At 45.3% G+C, this 19,740-nt stretch overlaps 1 protein-coding gene across 1 annotated transcript in view; it reads left to right on the forward strand.

Moving 5' to 3' along the window:
- The window catches only part of SP4 (Sp4 transcription factor), a 42,027-nt gene that overhangs the window by 7,774 nt on the left and 14,513 nt on the right, over window positions 1-19,740 (forward strand). The window lies entirely within an intron of this gene.

The raw sequence follows: 19,740 nt of genomic DNA on the forward strand, positions 1-19,740 counted from the left end.
TGTCAATAAACCAAAGGTAGGTTTGCAACTTACAGATATACACACCTGAACAGCATACTAAAGATTACTACAGCACAGACATCATCTTCAGATTTTGATGCAGTTATTCAGAAGAAGAAGAATTGCAGATTTATACCCCTCCCTTCTCTCTGAATCAGAGACCCAGAGCGCCTTACAATCTCCTATATCTTCTCCCCCCACAACAGACACCCTGTGAAGTGGGTGCAGCTGAGAGGGCTCTTACAGCATCTGCCCTTTCAAGGACAACTCATGTGATAGCTATGGCTAACCCAAGGCCATTCCAGCAGCTGCAGGTGGAGGAGTGGGGAATCAAACCCGGTTCTTCCAGATAAGAGTCCACACACTTAACCACTACACCAAACAAGTGGTATCAGTTATCAGAGAATGCTAAATAAGCAAAATATTGCAAGAGCGCTAATGTTTTAAGCATTAAGCTTTTTAAAAAACATCTTTAATTTTGTCTGTGTCCTTTATAAAGTTTGCATTTCTGCCATCTGGCATTACATTTTATGACACACATGGTCTGGTCTAATAAGGTCTCATTTCTGTCAGATCTGACCCTCATAACAAATGAGTTTGACACCCCTGTTCTTAAAGATTACAAAACTTCAAAGCAAAAAGTTAGTATAACTTGGAGGGCTTGTAGAGGAGCATTGGAGGAGATCCCCTGCGACTTTTATAACTCTAGCTTGCACATGATCCATTCTATACACTCCGGAGCCTACACCTGTAAAAATAACTGCCTGTCAATGACAGGCAGTCATTGTGACAGGCAGAGGTTCAAGAGGGAGCTCCAGCTGACTGTCCTCTATATGCTCTCCAAGTTTTGTGAGGATTGGAGTTATGGGGTCTGAGTTATGAGTTCCCCGCCCCCCAAGGTACCCCCCAGAAAAGTGTTTTCTAGGAAAATGACTGCCTGTCTTGGGGGGGGGGTGCGCTTCTACTTGGGCCATAGACTTATGAACAGAATAGGTTCATTTGGCCCCTAAACATTCTTGAAGGTTTATGGCTTGTAAACTGGGCATACCACAAACTGAACTGCATTTTCCCAGTTTGTGCCCATCCCTTGGGCTACCCTTTCCATCCTTGGCCCCATTGCATACATTTCTTTGATCTATACTCTAGGGACAGATTCAGGCTTAGATAGATAAAATTAAATCAGGGAAATCAGAGTGAAAACTTTACTGTTAAAATATGATAATGTACAGTTAATAGCTTTTGATTCGTTAATGAGTTGAAATGTGCATATAATCTAGCTGAAGTGTGTGTGTGTGTGCAGGGCTTTTTTTGTAGCAGGAACTTCTTTGCATATTAGGCCACACCCCCTGGTGTAGGGCTTTTATATATCTTTATGCTAAATTCTGAAGGAATTCATTTGCTCACTTTGCCAAAACATTTTTCGATATATTTTAGAACTTTGTTTTCCTTCATAATTTTCTAAAAAGAAACTGGCTAAGATTTAAGAGTGTATATTGTTAACCTCCCACAATTGTGAACCATGTTCCAGGGAATTGTGCTAATTGTCCTAATCTGAAATGTTAAAGTACACTTGAGTAAATATTGCCTACTCAGATGTGTGCCTAAAGAAATGTTAGATGTAGAAGAACTCTGCCTTGATCTTCACCAAATAAGAGTGGCGAGTAAAAATCTGTGATATAATAAAAATGGGAAAACTGCCTCGTTGAAATTTTTTTGATGAGGTTTGATTATATTGAGAAGGAGTTGTTAGGTTGAAACAGATTGTGAATATTCATGTATATAAGGAATACTAGCTAAAGTATGTTGATATTTTCAACTTTGTATTTTTCTAAAAATTAAGAGTCCTAGATCAGGGCTGTCAAACTCCTGGCCTGTGGGCTACACCCGGCCCACTCAGGGCTTCAGTCGGGACTTCATCAGTTTTCATCCCCATTCTCCTCCTCCTGTCCTCACGCTTTGAAGCTCCGAGGCTGTCAAAATTCCCAGCTCCTTCTGCCTTGTCTTTGCTGGCTTCTGGGCTTGTAAAAGCTGCAATGTATTTCAGTGGAGTGGAGCTAAGAAAGTTTCACTTTTTGTAATGTTTATGGCCTGTTGAAGCTCCTTGCAAACAAAGTGTTGATGCTTTGTTTGAACCAGCTTGTCTCTGCTGAATGAACTAGTGCCTAGTGAGTGACCAGGGAACGCACATCCAAAGGAGGATATTACAGTGGAGAGCCACTGCTAATCTGAGTACATGGAGGTGGGGTGGGGAAGAATCTTGCAATGCCCTGCCATTTCATGTTTTCCTAGGTTCAGAGCATTTGATATGTTAAGTTTCTGCTGTTGTGCTGTTTCTTCATGTTTTATTTTTAAAATGGCATTGCCAAATCCTACTATTCCCCCACCCCATTTTAAACAAAATATCACAAGTTTTAAGCATGTTTGTATTATAAGTTTTAAAAATATATTTAATTGTGTTTGTCTGTATCCTTTATAAAGTTTATATTTCTGCTACCTGGCATTACATTTTATTACATTTATGGCTCGGCCCCACAAAGTCCCATTAGTGTCAGATCTGGCCCTCATAGCAAATAAGTTTGACACCCCTTCCCTAGATGGATTCACTCCCTAGCAGAGTGAGGGGCTACCGACCTTTTGCCATACAGAGATAATATCTTCATGACCCAGAAGTCACCTAAAATTGGTGTACATGTCTGATGACAAACTAATCCTAAATATGAGAGAGACCTTTCTATGCAACAGACACTAGATAGTTCCAGGTTCTGTATATTTAAAACCAGGCAGTATAATTTGCTTTTCCCCTTATTGCTCAAGTAAAGCTCTTGTTTAATCTGGATTTTTATGCTCGCTGCCCAACTGGTAGTGCCATATCACATCCTAATAAGCTACCGCCATGCTGATCCAAGATATTTTATCACCTGAAATTAAGTTTTACCATCTCCCTCCTTTTCTCCCATCCCTAGTTTCTAAACAGTACAGCATGGAAAACTATCTCCATTTTCTTGTATTTTAATTAAACTTTTAATTGTCTTAATGTTAAATACTATTATTCAGAACGTTTTTCTGGGGTGTCCTCCATTAGACTGAAGCCAGCTCTGTGACTGGCATGCATAGACTCTGGTTCAGTTAGACATTCTCTTTTCTTTCTTCTAGTGTCTTGCCCCTTCTGAACTTAGTGTGGGTGGGGAACAGGGGGGAGATTTCCATTAGACACATAAGGAATTAGTAACTGACAGCTTCCTGCTCTCTGATGGGGCTGACTTCTTCAGTAGTTTGGCAACAATATAATAATTGCTGTTTCATTGCAAAGGATCATAGCTCTGTAGCAGAATACATTTTAATGGGGGTTTCAACTGCTGTCTGTATAAGTGAAAAGGCTTTGTGACTCCCAAAGACAACAGATTTATTGTAGCACAAATAATTGTTGGACTTCAATTTAATTATATTAACTAGAACTTAAACATTATTATGGCCATTGTGAGCAATCTGCATAGAACAAGAGATGCTACATTTTGCATAGCCTAGCTCCATTGAGGATTTACTCCAGGCATCTGATAAAAGCCTCTTAAAGTGGCATAAGACTTCTTTTTTATTTTGCTACAAAACGTTTACATGTCACTTGCTTAAATTGTTCCACAGGGGCTAGCTCAGGAATTTGTCTTCAGCATTGAGTTGATTCTGGATAGGGGAGGGGAAACCTGTGAGCATGCACAGAGAACCCTTCCCTTATCACTTAATAGCTAATCCCCTGCCTCCCTATATGCAATAATATAAGAGTAGGTTGTCTTTGCGCATAGACTTTTAATATAATTGAACCCACAACCCTTGGGAGAGGCCATGATTCTTTTTCTGCAGCTGTTTTTAAAAATATGTTTTTAAAGCAAATTACTGCTTATCAGCAAAATACAGCTTTATTTTAAATGTTGATTTTGATGTTTTAGCAATAAAGTGTGCACAGAATTTTGCAAAAGTGATTTCCTTACCCAAACCCTATTTCATTTCTCCTTAGAGGTTAATGTCACAGCCCCTACCTACCTAGCTTTGGATAGAGCTGGAAATAGCCTGTAGTGAATGCATACTATTTACATTTATCATTGATCTACTGAGAGGAAAGTTAGAGAAGAAGAATTAACTACATCATTTAAAATGTTTTAATGCTTGTTTCACTGTGTGGCTCTATAACTTTTGTGATTGACTAAAGGGAAGAAGGCTGTGTCAGTAAGGTTTCAAACTGGGGTATGTGTATACATACCTAACTATATACCGCTTGGAAAACACAGTTTTATGAAGCTTTTTGCTTCAGCCAAGGAGATTCTATATTATTGTAAAAAATGGGGATAATTCCCTGGAATGGTTGGGAAATAGGCATAGAATGGCCAACAGAATTAATGATGGAAAAGACATCTTGGCTCTCCTCTTATCAGGCTACCCAGAGCAGCTGCTCCTGTAGTCCTGTATGGTTGGCAGTGACTCAAGCAGTTCAAACAAGCTGACTGGAAGAAATCCAGATTTATCTGTTTATGAACATTGAGTTTTCAACCGGAAATGATTTGAAACAGAAGAGATGTAAGGCCTTGCGAAAGGATGTGGTTAATTCTAATGTTCAGTTCTGTTCAGCAGTGTATTCTATTTCAGAAATCAGTGAAAGTTTGTTTAGGTGTGAGATCTCTGCATCTTATTTTTATTTATTTATTTTTATTTATATCCCGCCCTACCCCACCGAAGCGGGCTCAGGGCGGCTCACAGCATAAAAGTTCTAACAATAAAATTCAGAATTAAAATACAATAGCATTAAAATACAAAAAATACAATAGCAATTTACATAATTAAAACATTAATATCAATACATCAATCCAACAGTGTGCTATCTATAGACTTCCTTAAGTATTTTGGTGCCAGTCAGTTATAAGCCAACCGGAAGAGGACTGTCTTACAGGCCCTGCGGAACTGTCCGATATCCCGCAGGGCCCTGACCTCGTCTGGTAACTGGTTCCACCAGCAAGGGGCTGTGATTGAGAAGGCCCTGTCCCTGGTTGACTTCAAGCGGGCCTCCTTTGGCCCGGGGATTACGAGCAGATTTTGAGAGCCAGATCGCAGTACTCTCTGGGGGACATATGGGAAGAGACGGTCCCTAAGGTAGGCAGGTCCTAGGCCATATAGGGCTTTAAAGGTAATAACCAGCACCTTGTACTGGACTCGGTATATTATTGGCAGCCAGTGCAGTCCCCGGAGGCCCAGCTGAATGTGCTCCCGTCTAGGGAGCCCTAATAACAGCCGAGCTGCAGCGTTCTGCACTAGCTGCAACGTCCGGGTTCGGCACAGGGGCAGCCCCATGTAGAGGGCGTTACAGTAATCCAACCTTGAGGTGACCGTTGCATGGATCACTGTTGCCAGATCGTCCTGCTCCAGGAAGGGAGCCAACTGCCTCGCCCACCTAAGATGAAAAAATGCGGACTTAGCAGTGGCTGCTACCTGGCCCTCCATAGTTAAGGCAGGCTCAAGTAGTACCCCCAAGCTCTTGACCCTGTACGCCATTGTCAGTGGCACACCGTCAAGAGCTGGAAGGGGAATTTCCCCTCCCAGACCACGGCGACCCAAGCAAAGGACCTCTGTCATCGCTGGATTTAGTTTCAACCTTATAATCTTATAATAGTCTCCTTTAGCCCTGTATCTTTCCAAAGTCCAGTCTCTGAAAATGTGAGATTTTAAGAACTGCTGATGGAAGCAAGTCTCAGAATTTTTGCTACCATCATTTTAAAATACCACTAGATCTCATGCGGGTTTTGCCAGGAGTTCAGCTGTCATGCTTCCATCGCAGAAAATTTCACTTGCATTGCCATTCAGTTTTGGCTGTTGGAGTTTGGAATTGTAAATTTTATTGTTATATTGTTGTGAGCCGCCCTGAGCCTGCTTCGGTGGGGAGGGCGGGATATAAATCGAATAAAATAAAAAATAAATAAATTCAGAAATATGTTTGTATTACATCTCTTCTGCTGGCAGTCTATGCATATTTAAAATTTTCTAAAAATTTCAGTTGTGCTTATATTTGCCTAAAACCTGTTATGTGTTAGCATTTGTATATATAAATAATTTTCCACTTTCCCATCTAAACCACTGTAGAGATACTTAGGGGAAATATTGTCATATGGCTGTTCTTCTATCTGAAAGTAGTCATATGAATATGGTTCTGACTAGGGGGTGTGCAAAAGAAAAAAACTCAAAAAAATTCAGATTCGGGGGTATTCGGGGCTAAAAAATTCTGAAAGCCATATATCTCCTAATAGCAGATTCGGTAGCCGAATCTGATTCTGGAGATATTCAGCTATTCCTGAATATACAGCCCCATTATATCCTATGGGCCATTGAAATCAATGGCAAAATAGGGTATAATGAAAGGCTGCTGGAGAGGAGGGGGTTTGAGGTAGAGGCTCCAAAATTGCCAGGAGGTTGCAGGGGCCTCTACCCTATGGAACCCCCAAGTCCCAAAAAGATTTGACCAGGGGGTCCCATTCTATAGGCACCTAAAGAGGGTGCCCCCATCTTCCCATTATACCTTATGGGCCATTGAAATCAGTGGCAAAATAGCGTATAATGAAAGGCAGCTGGAGCGGAGGGGGTTTGAGGTAGAGGCTCCAAAATTGCAGGGAAGCTCTAGGGGCCTCTCTTCTACAGAACCCCCAAGTCCAAAAAAGATTGGACCAGGGGATCCAATTCTGTAGGCACCTAAAGAGTGTCTTTCCATCTCCTTTGTACCTTTGGGTCATTGAAATCAATGGCAAAATAGGGTATAATGAAAGGCAACAGAAGGGGAGGGGGTTTGAGGTAGAGGCCCTGATTTGCAGGGCAGCTGCAAGGGCCTCTCCCCTACAGAAGTCCAAAGTTCCAAAAAGATTGGATCAGGGGCTCCCATTCTAGGGGCACCCAAATAGGCCCATTTCTGCAAATAGTGGGGGGAAAGCAATCAGTCAATTTTCCCACTGTAATAACAGTGGGAAACTGATTCTGGGGAGCAGAGGGTTTGAGGGAGAGCCCCCAAAGATGCAGGGCAGCTGCAAGGGCCTCTCCCCCACAGGCAATGTGCAGAACCAGTGCCACCATCCTAATGCCATTGGCACAAACAGTACATTAGATTTTATTTATTTATTTATTTAGAATTTATATCCCGCCCTTCCCACAAGTGGCTCAGGGCGGCTTCCAACAATTGATCAGACATAAAAATTAAACAATATTTAAACATGTAAACAATTAAACATTTAAAACAGATAAAATCTTAAAAATTAATAGAGAATCAAACTAGAGAATCTCATTCAAAAATTGGGGTGATGGCTCTCTGCAAGGACTGCTGCACAGAACAGTGCTTTGAATGCACTACTTCCATGCAGCAGAGATGGAGCTTGGACTTTCTTCATGTCAAGCATCTGCCAACTGAACCACAGCCCCACAGAAGAAATACCTGTGTGGAATCCCTCAACACTCCATTTGTTGTTTGTCACTGAAAGAAAATCTTAGAAACTAGGGCATTTGGGTTTTTAAAGAAGCTGATGAAAAATTGAGCCTGCTTCAGTGGGGAGGGCGGGATATAAATCAAATAAAAATAAATAAAATCAAGGCTGCTCAAGGGCAACCTTGACTGACCTGCCAAGTGGCATGCAAATATCACCTCTGCTCTACTTTTAAAAGCAAGTATCTTGGGAACCTGTCATTGCTGCATACTTATCCTACATCTTGGTTCTGGCATGGCCCATTCCCAAAGAGAGAAGCATTCTTTTTCTATCGCGACAAAGCTGAAAGACCAGTCATCGTAAAAACAGTTAACACAATGGAACCCCCATGACATAACAGAGATAATAGCTTCCTATCTCAGCAATTATAATTTTAATAATTAAGACAAGTAATAATTAATAACTAAATTGTTTAGTTCTCAGCTTTTAATATAAAATAGATTATGTTGGTCTTAAAAGTGCCACTGCAGTCAAACTTAGTTCTCAGGCATGTTATTAACCCCATCAGTACCTGTTCTGAAATTGCAGCTTTTTTGTTCTTTTTTAATATGTTTATCCACTTCTGGCTGCAGTTACCACTCTGTCATTTTGGCATCTATATTCTAATGGTGCTTCCTGGCAATAAATCCCCCCCCCATATGAAATATGAGGGGGCACCCTTTTCCTTGAATCTCACGGAGTTCTGGTGGTGCTTATACCACCTAGCATTGTCCTTTGCTTGTCTTGTGGTGCCAGTAATCCTAATAAATGTGATTCTCTCACATTTAAGTGTTCAGGTTTGTAGTTGTATGCTGCTGTATTCTTTCCTTCCTCCATTCTTAGTTATACTCAGTGACCACCCAGGTCTTATTATACATCTTGACTCTAAATGGTGCTTCCTGACCGTCAACCAAGCCAGCAACAGTGCCCCCCCAATAATGCCAAAATGAACTGAACCTGAACCAAAAACAAAACAGCACACACAAACACAGCAACACCCACCACCAGTCCCCTCCCCAGGAACTAGAATAGGGGGGGAAGTGAACTTAAAAAAAAACCCCAATCCTAAATTCACAATAAATGACACTGTGCAGCAGAACATGCAAAAAAAAGCAACAACAGTATCCAGGAGAAGCAAACCACAAGACACAACCCCACAACAGCAGCTCTCACCTACCCCCAAGCAACAAAGGAAACACCAGTAAACTCTTTAAAACATCTGTCAACATCCACAAAACAGTAACAATAATTAAATCTGCAAACAACCACTAACACAACATGATCAGAAATTTAACCAAACAATTAACAACAGTGAACAAAACACCCTGCCCCGCATCCAGCAACAAAATAACAGCAATAATACAGTAATATCATGAATGAAAGTACTGAAATACTTCCACAACAAGCTTTTAAACCCTGCACAGAATTTTAACTTCGAAAGACTTGACCAATTTGCCACCCCAAAGAAAACCCTAACCCACCCCAAGCAGGCACTTACCCTGAACAGGGACACTTTATTTAAAAAAAAGAAAGTACTGGTTCTTTTAAAACCAGCAGTCTGAATTCTGGGGAAAATTAAGAGCTGAGCAAATTATTTTGCCCACTGAGATAGGAAGCCAATATCTCTATGAAGTCCTGGGAGTTACTGGGTCTTGAGTATTTTTGCATTGACTGGTCTCTCAACTTTGTTATCATAGATAGGAATGCTTCTGTTCCATGCCAGAACCAAGAACTAGAATAAGTACAGTGCAGTGACAGGGTTACAAGTTACTTGCTTATTGCCACATAAGTTAATGCTCCCCTTGAGCAGCTTGACTTCTCAGAAGCTTCTTTTAAAACCCAAGTGTCCTATTCTAGTTTCCAAAATTTTCTTTCTTACAGTGTAGTGTTACAGGATTCCCTACAGGTATTTCTTATGTAGGGTTATGGTTCAGTATGCAACTCCTTTGCATGTGGAAAGTCCATGCCCTATCTCTGCTGCTTGGCACTTGTGCATTCAATGCAATGGTTCTGTGCTGCAGTCCCTACAGAAAGCCCCTCATCCCAATTTTTAAATCTGAGATTCTCTAATTTGAACTAAGGTGCTGTGCATTGTGCTACCATTGCCACAGTAGCACTTGTTCTACTGGGCAACTATGTCCCTTGCAAGCTAGCACCCTCAGCACAGTTGACTTGACTGCAGAGGTTCTCTAGGAGAATCTGACTGCTGCCTGGGGGAGGTTTTCCGACCATAGATAGTGCCCCTAAAGTTGAACCCCTTCGTCCAATCCTTTTGGAAGTTGGGGGTTCTGTGGGAGAGAGGCATCAGAGGCAGCCCTGCAAATTTGGTGCCTCTCACTCAACCCCCTCCCCCCCATGGGCACTTTTTCCACTGTAATTACGGTGGGGAAAGTGACTAATTGCTTTTTTTCCCGTCATAGGGAAAACGAGCCCTTTTTGGGTGCCCCTAAAATTGGACCAATCTTTTTGAAACTTGATGGTTCTGTGGGGAGAGGTGTCAGAACTGGCAGAACGTCAAACAAGACCCAAAACTTGTTGCAAAGTATAGACATTTATTCGAGAACTATAGTACTGGAGCTTCAAGATAACACTGATGCCTGAACCTGGCATCTAGTTACATTTTATGCGGTTAAGACAGCAACAATAAAGCAATCTTTCACACGGTTTACAGACAAGTGTCTCGTTCTCAGGAGTTGTTATCAGAAGAGAGGATGCAGTCCCGCTGAGAGGGCCTGCTGCGCCTGGCTTCAAAGGGCCACCTGCAGATGTTGACCAGGGGTTATCTGTCACCCTCCAGTGATCACAGGGTGTTTGAAATGCAGAGCATTTTGTGTTAGTTACAGAGGCAAAGCATAGTGTGTTAGTATTGGATTACAATATGGAGTCAGTAAGGCTAACATCATATAAGAAAGTTACAAGTTCTGACATGCTGCCCCCCCTAAGCTGTTCGCCTTGGGCTTGTGCGGGTACAGCAGGTGGAATTTCTTAAGCAATTGGGGAGCCGATACATCGCTAGCTTTGACCCACTCGTCACAGCTCGGAGGAAAGTACTTCCACCTGATGAGGTAGTACAGCACCCCTCGCCTGACTACTGAGTCCACTATCTCCTGCACCTCATGGTGGCTCTGGCCCTTCACTCGAGTAGGAGGTGGCTCTGGAGGGCGAGGGTGCCAGGATGTAGCTCCAGGATCTTTGCGAAGAAGGCTGCAATGAAAAACAGGGTGGATCTTACTCAGTAGCTTGGGTAATTCCAACTCTACAGTCACCTTGTTAATTACCCTTTTTATTTTGAAGGGCCCCAGATACTTGTAGGCCAGCTTGCGGCACGCTTGAGGGAGAGGGAGGTTTTTGGTTGACAGGAATACCTTCTCCCCTTCCTTGAACTCCCACTGGGGGGAGTGCTTCTTATCGAAGTGCCACTTATACTCTTCCTTGGCCTCGTCCAGGTTTTCCTGAATCACCTTCCACCCTTTACGTATTCCCTCCCACCACTGTTGACAAGAGGTCTGCTCGGGGGACCCAGCTGGTAAGGTGAGGTGTGGAAAGGGCTTCCCTTCGTACACACTCACTATTTGAAAAGGGGAGGTCTTGGTGGAGCTATGGAGGCTGTTGTTGTACCCATATTCTGCGAAGGCTAATAGCTCCACCCAGTTTGTTTGCTGGTAGTTGATGAAGCAGCGGAGATATTGCTCTAGAAGCCCATTCACCCTCTCCGTCTGTCCGTCTGTCTGAGGGTGATAGGCTGAGCTGAGTCCCTGTTCCATCCCGGTGATCTTAGAGAACTCCCGCCAGAAGTTGGCAACGAACTGAGGCCCGCGGTTGCTAATGACCTTGTCGGGGAACGAGTGTAGGCGGACCACGTGGTTAAAAAATAGTTGAGCTAGTTTTTTGGCATTGGGCAACTTCTTGCAGGGGATGAAATGAGCCTGTTTGGAGAAAGTGTCCACCACCACCAGGATTACTGTCTTCCCTTGCAAGGGGGGCAGTTCGACTATGAAATCCATTGACACGACCGACCAGGGTCTGGTGGCCGTGGGGAGGGGTACTAGGTGGCCGGGTGGTTTCCCCTCCCTACGCTTGGCCATGATGCAGGTTGGGCAGGAGCCTACGAACTCTGATATGTCTTTCTTTAGGTGGGGCCACCAGAACTGCCTGTTTAGTAGGTTCAGAGTTTTCACATAGCCAAAGTGCCCCGCTAGGCGGCTGGAGTGGCACTGCTCAAGCACTTCTTTTCTAAGGCTTTTGGGCACGTAAATTTTCCCTTTGTAGAACCAAAGTCCCCCCTCTCCCTTCTCTATTCCTTCTGGCCGCTCCCCTCCCTCCGCTTCCGTCTCGGCCACGAATCGTTCTCTCTCCTTCGGTTCAGGGGGCCCTGTTTGCTTTCCGGATCGGGTTGTGACTCCCCCTGCTACGGATGAAAGGGGAATGAGGGAGTCTATTACTTCCTCTTTTTGGCTGTCGTGTTGGGGGCATGCGTGACAGTGCGTCGGCTAAGAAATTTTTTGTTCCAGGAATGTGTTTCAACACGAAGTCAAATTTGGCGAAAAAGCCCGCCCATCGTATCTGTTTTGCAGTTAATTTGCGGCAGCCAGTCAGGGCTTCTAGGTTTTTGTGATCGGTCCAAATTTCGAATAGGACTCGCGCCCCTTCTAGCCACGACCGCCATGTTTTTAAAGCAAACGTAACCGCAAATGCTTCCTTGTCCCATACCGACCAGTTTCTCTGTTCGTTTGAGAATTTGTGCGAGATGTATGCGCAGGGCCGGAGCCCCCCTTCATCGTCCCTCTGCATTAATATGGCCCCCACCGCAACGTCGGAAGCGTCACATTGTACCACGAAGGGTTTCAGCTCGTTGGGGTGGGCAAGGACTGGTTCAGAAGTGAATAATCGTTTGAGCTCATCAAAGGCGCGTTGGCATTCAGGTGACCAAGTCAGGCGCGCGCCGGGTTTTTTCGCTTCCTCCCCCTTCCCCTTTGTTTTGAGGAGCTCCGTAAGGGGCAGCATGACCTGGGCGAACCCCTTGATGAACCCGCGGTAAAAATTTGCGAACCCGAGGAATGATTGTAGCTGCCGTCGGGTTCGGGGCGGCTCCCAGTCTAGGACCGCCTGTATTTTCGTGGGGTCCATCGCTAACCCTTCCCCCGACACTCGGAAACCCAGGTAGTCCAGTTCCGTTTTGTGGAACTCACACTTCGCTAGTTTGGCATACAGTTTGTTTTGGTACAGGGTGGTTAACACTTTTCTCACTAACGGTACATGTGTTTCCAGGTCTTTTGAGTAAATAATGATGTCATCAAGATAAACCACTACCCCCTTGTACAAGTATTCTCTTAATACTTCATTGATAAAGTTCATGAAAACCCCGGGTGCCCCCTGCAGTCCGAATGGCATCACCAAATATTCGAATTGTCCCATTGGCGTGTTCAACGCCGTTTTCCACTCATCGCCCTCTTTGATCCGCACGCGGAAGTACGCATCGCGGAGGTCGAGTTTGGTGAACACCTTGCCCTCGGCCACTGTGCTCAGCAGGTCTTTTATCAGCGGGATCGGGTAGGCGTTGGACATAGAAATCCCGTTTATCCCGCGAAAATTTGTGCAAAGTCTCAGACTACCGTCCTTCTTCTTGCGGAATAGGACGGGGGCAGCATGGGGGGCCGTGGCCGGCCTGATGAACCCCCATTTCAAGTACTTGTCAATAAACTTTTTCAGTTCCGCTTTCTCCGCCCAACCCATGGAGTACAATTTGGCCTTTGGCAGTTCTTGCCCTGGTATCAGTTCGATGGCGCAGTCTGTGGGGGTGCGGGGGAAGCTCATCCGCCTCTTGCTCGCTAAAGGCTTTTCTCAGATCCCTGTATTCCGCCGGGATCGATCCCACCTCCTCTATCGTGAGGCAGAGCCTCTCGTTTCGAGGCGGTGCCTTGGGTCCCCACTCGGGCCGCCAGTGGTGGTGCTCGCACTGCCAGTCGGGGAAGCTCACGATTTGTTCTTCCCATCGTATGTCCGGCTGGTGCCGCGCTAGCCACCCCGCTCCCACTACTATGTTGAAGGAGGAGGAAGGGGCTATCACAAAAGTCTCTATCCCCCAATGGTCCTCCGTCCCTACTGGGACCGCTTGGGTCTCATGGGTGCAAGGTTCCCCTTTCATTACTGACCCGTCCATCTGTTCGAACAGGATGGGGTGGGGCAGGGGGGACCGGGTTAGGCCGAGGGCCTCTACCAGCCGCGGGGTGATGATGTCCCTGGTGCACCCGGAGTCTATTAGGGCTCGGGCATGCATAAAGCGTTTCAGGCTGGGGTTCAACATTGTCACTGCCATGAATAAAAGTTCCCCGGTAACTCTCACCGTCATTGGTGCCGGCATCTCCCGGACCTGCTTTGCGGCACCGCTTAAAGCAGGTCCCACGACTCCTCGCTCGACTCGGCAACGGTGGTAAATTCCTCGTCAATCGCCATGGAAGCGGCGACGGCGCCCCGACTGGGCTCCTTGGTGCGGCCTCCTCCCTTCTTCGGGATGCCCGCGAACGGCTTGGATGGGGTGGGGGTTGGCGGGGGCTTCACGGGGCAGTTGGCAGCGATGTGCCCTGGGTCCCCGCACCTGAAGCATTTCCTGCTGGCCGCCACGGGGGTGGAGGTGGTGGGGGACCTCTTCCCCTCGGGCTTGCTGGCGGCTTGGGCCGGCTTCCCCCCCTTCTTCCCTAGTTGCTGTTGGCGGCGCATCCCGACGTGTTGCAAGTTGGTTTCCACCTCCCCGGCCAGTTGGATCCAGCCGACCAAGGTGTCAGGTCGCCCTTGATGGTAGCACCTGTCGAGGATGTTCGCGTTCAGCCCGTTCTTGAAGGCGGTGTACTTCATGACTTCGCTCCATCCTCTCGCTGCCGCGCAGTGGCCCATGAACTCGGTGGCATACTCGCGGGTGGTACGGTTTCCCTGCTCGATCCTCTGGAGAGCCTTGATGGCCTTCTCCTCTCGGAGGGGGTCCCCGTACTGCCGGAGCATCGCCTGGAGGAAGTCGGCCACCATGGCCAGCTCGGGTTTGCGCCCGGTGTACAGCCCTACGTACCACTTCCTCGCGGCCCCCTTCAGTTTTGAGGCGATGTGATCCACGCGGCTCGCCTCCGTGGGGTAGCTCGCTCCCCAGTGCGTAAAGAAGTTGTTGCACTGGATGGTGAAGTACTCCACCTCGTCCCCGTCGAAGGTGATCTTCAGTTCCCGGGCTCCCCCTCCTTCGCCTCCCCCCGGACCGCCGGGTGCGGTGGGTGGCGGCCCCGCTGGGGCCGGAGCGGCAGGGCCCGGGGCCGGCGCCAGGGGTGCTGGGGCGGCGGGCCCTCCGAGGACCAGTGGTGCGGCGAGGGCTCCTGGAACTCCCGGTGCCAGTGGGGGCCCGGCCGGCGCTGGCACTGGAGGGGCCGGGGCTGGCGGCCCCGCGGGGCCTCCTCCCCCTCCGTCACCCAGCCCCGCAGGCGGAAGGGCCGGGGGCGCGGGGGCCGGTGGTGGCACGGGCCCCCCTCCGGGCGGGCCCGCCGGAGCGGCCGGTAGAGCCCCTTGCAGGGCGCGGATCTGGTCGCGCAGCGCGCCCATCTGTTGCTGCATTTCTTCTGCCATCTGCACCGTGGACATGTGGACTTGGTCGTGAATGTCTCTCACCCAGTCGAACAACTCGTTGCGGAGGGCTCGGATCGGGTCCCCTCTGCCAGGGACGGTGCCTTCGTCCCAGCCTGGGTCCTTTTCGTCTCCCCCCGTGCCGGTGGCGATTGCCCGGTATCTCGCGTCCGTGGCGTCCATGGCGGCGGTGGATTTCCTCGGGCTCCAACTCCGTGAGGGGAAAGCATCGGTGGAGAAGTGTGCGGGCTCTTTGATCTTGCGTCTCACCGCGTTCACCCCGGGCTCTAACGGCCTCTCCTCCGGGGGTGTGCTGGGCTCTCCGTTGTCTGGAGCCTTTGCCGCCATCCGGCCAGGTTGCCAGTTCGGATAAGTCCCAGAATAATGGGATCAGTGTTATAATGTCAGAACTGGCAGAACGTCAAACAAGACCCAAAACTTGTTGCAAAGTATAGACATTTATTCGAGAACTACAGTACTGGAGCTTCAAGATAACACTGATGCCTGAACCTGGCATCTAGTTACATTTTATGCGGTTAAGACAGCAACAATAAAGCAATCTTTCACACGGTTTACAGACAAGTGTCTCGTTCTCAGGAGTTGTTATCAGAAGGGAGGATGCAGTCCCGCTGAGAGGGCCTGCTGCGCCTGGCTTCAAAGGGCCACCTGCAGATGTTGACCAGGGGTTATCTGTCACCCTCCAGTGATCACAGGGTGTTTGAAATGCAGAGCATTTTGTGTTAGTTACAGAGGCAAAGCATAGTGTGCTAGTATTGGATTACAATATGGAGTCAGTAAGGCTAACATCATATAAGAAAGTTACAAGTTCTGACAAGAGGCTCCTGCAGCAGCCCTGTAAATTTGGAGCATCTGCCTCAAACCCCCTTTCCATCCCAGCTGCACTTCATTATACCTTATTTTGCCATTGACTTTAGTGGCCCACAGGGTATAATGGAGGGATGAGGGAACCCTCTTTGGGTGCCCCTAGAATTGGACCCCTTGGTTCAATCTTTTTGAAACTTGGGGGTTCTGTGGGAGAGATGCACCTAAAGTTTTCCCTGAAAATTTGGAGTTTCTACCTCAAACCCCCTGTCCCCCAGCCCCACTTCATTATACCCTATTTTGCCATTGACTTCAACAGTCCATAGGATATAATGGGGCCAAATGGCCGCCATATTTCGGCAGTAATTCACAGCTGCAGTATACGGCTCCCAAATCAGATCAGAGAATCTGATTCGGCTCTATTGGGCCTGAATACAGCTGAATCAACTGTTTTTCAGGGGTGTATTCGGTTCAGCTGAACTGAATGCACATCCCTAGTTCTGACATCCCTCTAGAAGACAAGTGTTTCTGCAAATTGTATTTCAGGTTCATGCCTAAACTACTATACTTTTCATTTGACAATGTAATGGAGACTTCTCCATCTGTTCACACTAAGGAAAGGAAAGGTCCCCCGTGCAAGCACCTGTTGTTTCCAACTCTGGGATGACGTTGCTTTCACAACGTTTTCACGGCAAACTTTTTACGGGGTGGTTTGCCATTGCCTTCCCCAGTCTTTTACACTTTCCCCCCAGCAAGCTGGGTACTCATTTTACCATCCTCGGAAGGATGGAAGGCTGAGTCAACCTTGGGCCGGCTACCTGAATCCAGCTTCCGCCGGAATCAAACTCAGATTGTGAGCAGAGAGTTCAGACCACAGAACTGCAGAACTGCTGCTTTATCACTCTGCGCCACGGGGCCACTTATATGTTCACACTAAGGGATTACCTAAATGTTACATTACTAATATGTAAGAGATTCTCAATGCTGATTTCAAGAAGAAAAGCACGAGTGTTTTTTACTAAACCATCTCCCCTTTTTTGTGGGGAGATTTCTTCACAGAGTAATGGAACAAGAAGGGAATGCTTACTGTTGTTTTCTGCCAAATTGATAATACATTTTGAACATTTAATACAGGGAGGTTTCTAGAAATAAACAATGGCACAGAAAATGATAAACACACTCCCCTTTGCTTTTGAAAAATAAAAGACACGTTTGTAGCATCAATCTGACAACAAGGGTTCTTCTCTATTAACCTCATATAAGTGAAACAGTGTTTTCTTCACTAAGGGAAAGTATTCATTGCCTTTAGTTTGAAGCTTACATTTCCTTATAATTCTTTTTAAAAATAGTAGCCATGCTAGCCTAAAGCGGCAAGAAAAAACAAAGACCTGTAGCATCTTTAGAACTGTTATGGCATAGGCTTTTGAATATATTAGATCACAGGTGTTGAACTCATTTGTTATGAGGGCCAGATGTGACATAAATGAGACCTTGTTAGGCCGGGCCTTGTGTGTAATAATATGTAATGCCAGGTAGTGGAGATATAAATTTATAAAGAATGCAGACAGACATAATTAAAGATTTTTTTTAAAAAAAACTTAAAATATGCTTAAGATTAGCACTCTTGCAATATTTTGTTTATGTAACAATTTCTGATAACGGACACCTCTTCCTCTGAATTGTTGGATCAAAATCTGGGGACAATGTTTGTGCTGTGGCAATCTTGAGTATACTGTTCAGGTGTGTGTCTGTAAGTTGCAAACCTAGTTCTGATTTATTAACATTCATTACAGAAATCTCATAGTCAATACTTTGAACCTAAGACCCAGGGGAAAACATGAAATGGCTGGGCACTGTGAGCTTTCGTACATAAGTTGCTTCTTGTGCTGGTCAGCCAATGGGAAAAAAGAGGCTTTGCTCCATAGCTCCTGTGCAGTTGAACAAGCCTGGCAAAGCAAGCTGTGATGCAGAAGGAAGCAAGAGAGAGAAGGAAGCAGATGACAGTGAGTTGCTTGTGGACCTGATAAGAGCCCTCTGGGGGCCTGATCCAGGCCTCAGGCCACATGTGATTTTGGAATTTACAGTCTTAGGGAAGGGAAAAGCTGTACATAGTCAGACTTACAGGTTGGACTTCAGAAAGGCAAACTTTGACAAACTTAGGACTAAGCTGGGTAAAATCCCATGGTCAGAAATACTTAAGAAGGAGGGAGGTTCAAGAGGGCTGGGAATTTCTTAAAAGTGAAATATTGAAAACACAATCACAGACAATTCCTATGAGAAAAAAAATGAGAGACTTGAGAAATAAAAGAATTGAGAAATAAAAAACTCATTTAGGAAATGGAAGGAGGGCCTTTTAACTAAGGATGAATATAAACAAATCATCAGTGCTTATAGAGAAGGAGTTAGGAAAGCTAAAACTCAGTATGAGCTTAGGCTAGCCAAAGATGCTAAAAACAACAAAAAATGTTGTTTTTCTAATGTTCAAAGAAAGAAAAAGAGCATGGTAGGCCCATTGTAAGGGAAGGAAAGTGAGAGGACAGAACTGCTCAACTCCTACTTTTCCTCAATCTTCTCTTCTGAGAGAAACAGTGCTCAACATGGCAGAAACAGAACATATAATGAGGGTATGGAGTTCCAGCCTAGCATCAGCATAGGGGTAGTACATAAACACCTCGTTTCTTTAAATGAAACTAAGTGTTCAGGGCTGGATGAACTGCATCCAAAGGTACTAAAAGAGGTTGGAGATATAATTTCTGAACCTCTGGCCATTATTTTTGAGAATTCTTGGAGAACATGCGAGGTACTAAAAGACTGGAGGTGAGCAAATGTCCCCATCTTCAAGAAGGGGAAAAAGGAGGATCCAGGTGACTATCGAGCCATCAGCTTGATTTCTATACCTGGAAAAGTTTTAGAACAAATAGTTAAACAGTCAGTCTTGGAACATTTAAAAAAGATGGCTGTGATTACTAAGAGCCAGCATGGGTTTCTCAAGAACAAGTCATGTCAGACTAACCTGACATCTCAGGTCTACTGCTGTTATGTTAGCAAGCTGACTGAGCCATTTAACCATGATAAAGGTGAGCTGCCTTTTGCCTCCATTTTTGTTCAACCTTTATATAAATGATTTTTTTTGTTAAAACAATTTTATTATTCTACAACATATTATATCACTATTTCATTTACTTCTCTCAAATAAAAGTCAATATGTTGCATCACATTTCCACCTCCCCTCCTCCCTTTCAAGACTTTCCCAGTGTTACTTACAATATAAAAGCAATAAAGGTAATTTAACATTAAAAAAAACTGTTTAAAAAGCAAAAAGGAATTTATACTACTTTATGGTTATTACCTCATTCGATTAATGATCCAATATATTACTAAATTAAGTCATATTATCTATCTTATTATAATCTTTTAAGAAAGAACAAAATATTTTCTCATACCCTCATTTTAACTATCATTCTTGTCTCAGTAAATTAAAAATAGCTGATAAACAAGTTATCCATTATCAAATATCACCAAGTGTCCTTTCACTCTCCAGTGTTCTTCCACATAGTTCTGAAACTTTCGCCATTCATTATTAAATTTTTCCATATCAGGTTCCTTTAGTGTTTTTGTTAATTTGTCCATTTCACTCCAGTGCATAGTTTTCATAACCCAGTCCCATTTTTCTGGAATTTTATTTTGCTTCCACAACTGCGCATACAATGTCTGTGGAGCTGAAAGCATGTATCAAAGTAATATTTTGTCTTGCTTCGAAAAATATTCTATTTGTAATCCCAACAAAAAGATTTCTGGTGTCTTCTTCACTTTGTATCCCAAAATCTTTGACATTTCT

Source organism: Heteronotia binoei, chromosome 10, assembly GCF_032191835.1.
Source record: "Heteronotia binoei isolate CCM8104 ecotype False Entrance Well chromosome 10, APGP_CSIRO_Hbin_v1, whole genome shotgun sequence".
Taxonomy (NCBI): Eukaryota; Metazoa; Chordata; class Lepidosauria; order Squamata; family Gekkonidae; genus Heteronotia; species Heteronotia binoei.